Genomic DNA, 5,389 nt, shown 5'->3' on the forward strand with positions numbered 1-5,389 from the left:
CCTGCTGAAACATGAGCATGCGAGAGTCCAGATCGCCTTCCAGGCAGGGCTGTGTCTTCTGCTGCCTTGCGCAAGCAAAACTGTTTCTGTCCAGTGTTAAGGATGCTTTTCAGCTCAAATAAACTCCCAGGGGTTTATTGCACTCGAATGCAAACACAGTCTTCTGGCATGTGTTAGGTGGTTCATGGTGAATGTAAATGTGAAGGAATTTCTGGCAAATTACAAGCTACTTTTTGCAGGTGTCAATTAAGTGCATGGAAATCAGTCCTATTTTTAGAGATTCACAAAGCCTGTTTAGTGCAGCAGGGAACTGGGACGAAAGTTCTCTTTCCAACTCTTGGTAGATTGAGTCCCAGTTTAATTTTACTCAGGCACAAACAAATTTTTGACATATCTTAAATATTTATTTTCTTCTAAAGATGTCTCTGTAAAGTGCTGTCTGAGACCCTACCTAGTAGAGGAGCAAGATGATTTCTTAAGTATATTTTTGACCTGAAGTCATAGAATGCTGATGTTCTTCTGTGTAGTTGCCCCAGTATTCTCTCTTTTTTTTTTTTTTTTCACAAGTATCTCAGAACAGTGATTCCAAGCCCTGATATAGTGGAACATTGAAGAGTCATGGACTTCTTCAAAGTTTGATTATAATTAAATTTAATTAAAAAATCAACATACACAGATAATACTTAGAGGGGAATAAGAAAAAAAGACTAATGTAAGGAAATAAGGAAAATGTGCTTGTGCGTGTGTTGGGAAAGATAGAGCTGATTTTTGTTTTTTTATAAATGTATTTATTTATCTTTAGCTGCGTTGGGTCTTTGTTGCTGCGCACGGGCTTTGTCTAGTTGTGGCGAGCAGGGGCTACTCTTCATTGTGGTGTGCGGGCTTCTCACTGTCATGGCTTCTCTTGTTGCAGAGCACGGGCTCTAGGCGCACAGGCTCAGTAGTTGTGGCTCACGGGCCTAGTTGCTCTGCGGCATGTGGGATCTTCCCAGACCAGGGCTCGAACCCGTGTCCCCCGCATTGGCAGGCAGATTCTTAACCACGGCACTACCAGGGGAGTCCAGGAGTTGATTTTTTTTTTTTAATTCATTTAATTGCTCACAGACTTGGGAGAATATAATGAATTTTTAAAAGATTAATGCCCTTTAACCCAGTACATTTCTTTAACTGGTCCCTATGTCTGTAGATGTACTGTTCTTTAATATTGCTGCCTTCTAGAATGAAAACCACAGGGTGTAATCTACCTGCCTGAGATCAATACACAGCCTGTCCCCCTCAGTCAGAGGCTAAAACCCATTTTCTCCCTAGCTTCTCTGATGCTGGCTTCTTCCCAGACGGGCTCGAACCCGTGTCCCCCGCATTGGCAGGCAGATTCTTAACCACGGCACTACCAGGGGAGTCCAGGAGTTGATTTTTTTTTTTTAATTCATTTAATTGCTCACAGACTTGGGAGAATATAATGAATTTTTAAAAGATTAATGCCCTTTAACCCAGTACATTTCTTTAACTGGTCCCTATGTCTGTAGATGTACTGTTCTTTAATATTGCTGCCTTCTAGAATGAAAACCACAGGGTGTAATCTACCTGCCTGAGATCAATACACAGCCTGTCCCCCTCAGTCAGAGGCTAAAACCCATTTTCTCCCTAGCTTCTCTGATGCTGGCTTGACTTTCTAGCCATGTCTCTCACCACATTCCCCAGTGTTCTTCCATAATCCTACATTCCTTTGCATGGCTTATTAGACAAGCTCTTCTCGTACGTAGTCTGAAAGTTTATTCTTACTGACACTTTAAGATACAACTCAAACATCAGCTCCTCCTGGACCCCTGCGTTGATTTGAGTTTGATGTCCTTCCTCTGTGATTCAGTCACACTTCTGTGAAAGCTGTTTTCCCCTGGAGCATCACTGTTGATTTCTCTGGACATCCCTTCTGTGGCTGTGGGCTCCTAGAGGCCAGGGATGATGGCTTATTCATTTTCATATTCCAGTGCCAAGCACAGTGCCTAGAATTTACTAGGTGCGCAAAAAATGTCTGATGAATAAATGAACAAGTCCCTCTGTCATGGTTCATCTAGTGCTGTGCTAGATGTCAAATCCAAGACCTTAATCTGAACCAGGAACACCTTCTTAGTGGTGGAATGATACAAAAATCAAGGGGAGGAGGAAGAACACACGAATCAGGACTCAGGTTTTGGAGTAAGACAGACCTAAGTCAAGATTTTGTTTCCGCCAGTTATAAGCAGCATTAACAATGGGTCAGTCACCTTTCCTGAATGTTTCTTTTTTAAATAAATTTATTTATTTAATTTACATTAATTTTTGTCCGCATTGGGTCTTGGTTCCTGTGTACGGGCTTTCTCTAGTTGCTGCAAGCAGGGGCTACTCTTCGTTGCGGTGTGCAGGCTTCTCATTGCAGTGGCTTCTCTTGTTGCCGAGCACGGGCTCTAGGCGCATGGGCTTCAGTGGTTGTGGCATGAGGGCTCAGTAGTTGTGGCACGCAGGGTCTAGAGCGCAGGCTCTGTAGTTGTTGCGCACGGGCTTAGTTGGTCCACGGTATGTAGGATCTTCCCAGACCAGGGCTCGAACCCGTGTCCCCTGCATTGGCAGGTGGATTCTTTTTTTTTTTTTTAAACATCTTTATTGGGGTATAATTGCTTTACAATGGTGTGTTAGTTTCTGCTTTATAACAGAGTGAGTCAGTTATACATATACATATGTTCCCATATCTCTTCCCTCTTGCGTCTCCTTCCCTCCCACCCTCCCTATCCCACCCCTCCAGGCAGCCACAAAGAACCGAGCTGGTATCCCTTGGCAGGCGGATTCTTAACCACTGCGCCACCAGGGAAGCCCCTGAGTGTTTTATCATCTATAAAAGAAGATAACATCTTCCTTTCAAGTGTTGAAAATTAAGCAAAATAATACATCAGGCAAAAGTACTTATTGTGATACCCAGCACAGAGTAAATGTTCCATAAATTGTACCATTCAAGTGAATGGGAGGTATACATCTTAAGCCTGACCTTTTAGGTGACTTGGTGTAGCACAGATCAAGCAAAGCTGTCTTGTAATTGGTGATTACGCTATCTTGGGAAACCATAAATATCTCCTTTTGCTTGGGATCATAGGAGTTTGTGGACTCCTGTCTTTACATAAAAAACCAAAGTGTGTTTCAAATAACTCAAGTCCCTTCTTAGTCTTCTCAGTATTTTTGTGAAATGGAGATGGTTTGTTTCCAGGTACATAACTTTGATTTATTTACATGGCACAATTCATTTAGGTAGTGTTACATGTGGGTGGGTGCATGAACTGGGTAGCCAGACTTCCTGTATTTGAATCCAACCCCACTCACTTATTTTCTCTTTACCTCAGTTTCTCCACCTGTCAAATGGGGTTCATAATAGCACCTACTTCAAAGGTTGTTATAAGGATCAATTGAGTTAATACTTACACATCTATTAGAACAGTGTCTGGTGATTATTTCTGAATAGCGATCCCAAATCCTGATTTTTCAGAGTCCTCAAGGGTCATAGCATCTTTAAATGTTATTTTTAATTTTAATTTATAAGATGTTTATTAAATAAAAACTCATTTATTCATTTGCTCAGCATTTACTAAACATCTACTAGCATCTTTCACCCTTTGCCTCTTCCTCTCCCATTGAAATGACCATCAGCTGATATGTTATTAATTTGATGAGCAGTGAAACAATGTGAGAGCCACTGTAACTGGCTGTGTAAGAGTCTGACCAACTACATGGCTTCATTGGGTTATAACTTACAGGAAGGACTGCTTACTGAGAAATTCATTTAAAGCATGGGTGAGCAACTGAACCCAGAACTTATAATTAGAAAAACATTCTAAAGGAGCAGCAAGTAATTGCTATGTACTTTATGGGCACAGTTATTTGTTTAAAAATGCTATATTTAGTAAATTTGTTTGAGAAACATTTCTGCTAATTGGAAGAGACTCTACTTGTAGATTTTAATTATAACCTTAAAAAAAACAAAACAAAACTCTAAAGACCTCCCTCCCACACATGCAATTAAAAGTGATTTCCCCCCCCCCAGTTCCAGTCCTATGTGCAAAAGATTTTTGATATTTCAAGATATTTCTAAGCTCTCTTCCCGTTATTTTGACCTTGCAATGAACAGCCTAGCTATCTTGCAGGAAGCAGTTTTCCCTCATACATCCTGGGGTCATTTTGCAATAGATGGCATTAGGTGTTTTTTCTCCTTTGCTTGCATTGAGCCTCACCTTTCAATTGATGGTTGTGACTGAGGAGGCTTTTTTTTTTTTTTTTTTTTTAAAGCATTGTATCAGATACAATATTGCCAGCCAGTAAGGGATCTCCTTACTTGAGAAATAAAGTTTTGTGGGAATTAACTGCCTTAGCTCTTATCAAACGTAAACTGTCGAGTGGCCTGGCGATAGATCCTTTCATAAAAGAAACAAACAAACAAACACAACCAAAAATGAGGTTGCACAGGAATCTTTGTAAGAAGTAGAGCTTCATATTTCTGAGATTTCAATACTTATATATATGACCAGTGTCTCTTTGTGTTTTGAATGAGTCTGAGGAGAAGAAAAAGGGAGAATATTTGTTAGTGCAAAGGTGTTGATGTTACAACATATAATTGTGGTTTTAAAATAGCCTCAGACAAACTTCTTAGTCATCTTTTATGCATCTTACACAATTCAGAGAATACTATGGATGGTCCCTAAATCACTGAGCTTCAGGGGGTTGAGTGTTGCTTGGACAAATCTCGGCTTGGTCAAATGGCTCTGTATCTGCACCTTCAGAATTGGGGCATATGCTAAGTTGAGGTGAATTCAGGACTGTGTTGACGGAGTTGGAAGAATGAGAGGCGGGATAGTGCCATTTGGAGAGTCTGTTGATTTCTGGTCACGGCACTTTACTTGGGCCATAGGAAAAAGGGGCATTTTGAGGAGAGTGGAGGGAATGGTGTACAGTTCTGAACATGTGGCCTCAGAGGGTCAGATAAAGGAACTGGAGAGGACGAGACCTATTGTATGTTGAGGGGCTGCAGTTGGGAAGGTGGTGCAGGGAAGAGTGTTACCTAGCTGTTACTCCTGAACGCAGTAGAACCAGAACGGATGCATGGAAGTTAAAAAGAGAGGCCAGGGGGCTAGGGGTTGTGGGGAGAAAAATCCTGTAGAATAACATTTATGGAGCTTTCTATGTGTTCCATGTTTGATTATATAAAACCATATACTTTAAAAATAATTTATAGTAGGAGAATTTGGGCACACTGAAATGCTTTGTATTGTCCTATGATGAAATGGGAAATCCTGGGGCTTTTTGAATTCCCTCTTCTGGGGGTATTTAAACACTTGGGAATGCTGTGTAGGGACTTTTATCACCCCCTTCC

The 5,389-nt window shown here is 41.0% G+C and overlaps 1 protein-coding gene across 1 annotated transcript in view; it reads left to right on the forward strand.

Annotated features, from left to right (window-relative positions):
- BTC (betacellulin) overlaps positions 1 to 5,389 on the forward strand; it is a 38,021-nt gene that overhangs the window by 30,321 nt on the left and 2,311 nt on the right. The gene's annotated exons all lie outside the window — the stretch shown is intronic.

This window comes from Lipotes vexillifer, unplaced genomic scaffold (assembly GCF_000442215.2).
Source record: "Lipotes vexillifer unplaced genomic scaffold, Lipotes_vexillifer_v1.1 scaffold872, whole genome shotgun sequence".
Taxonomy (NCBI): Eukaryota; Metazoa; Chordata; class Mammalia; order Artiodactyla; family Lipotidae; genus Lipotes; species Lipotes vexillifer.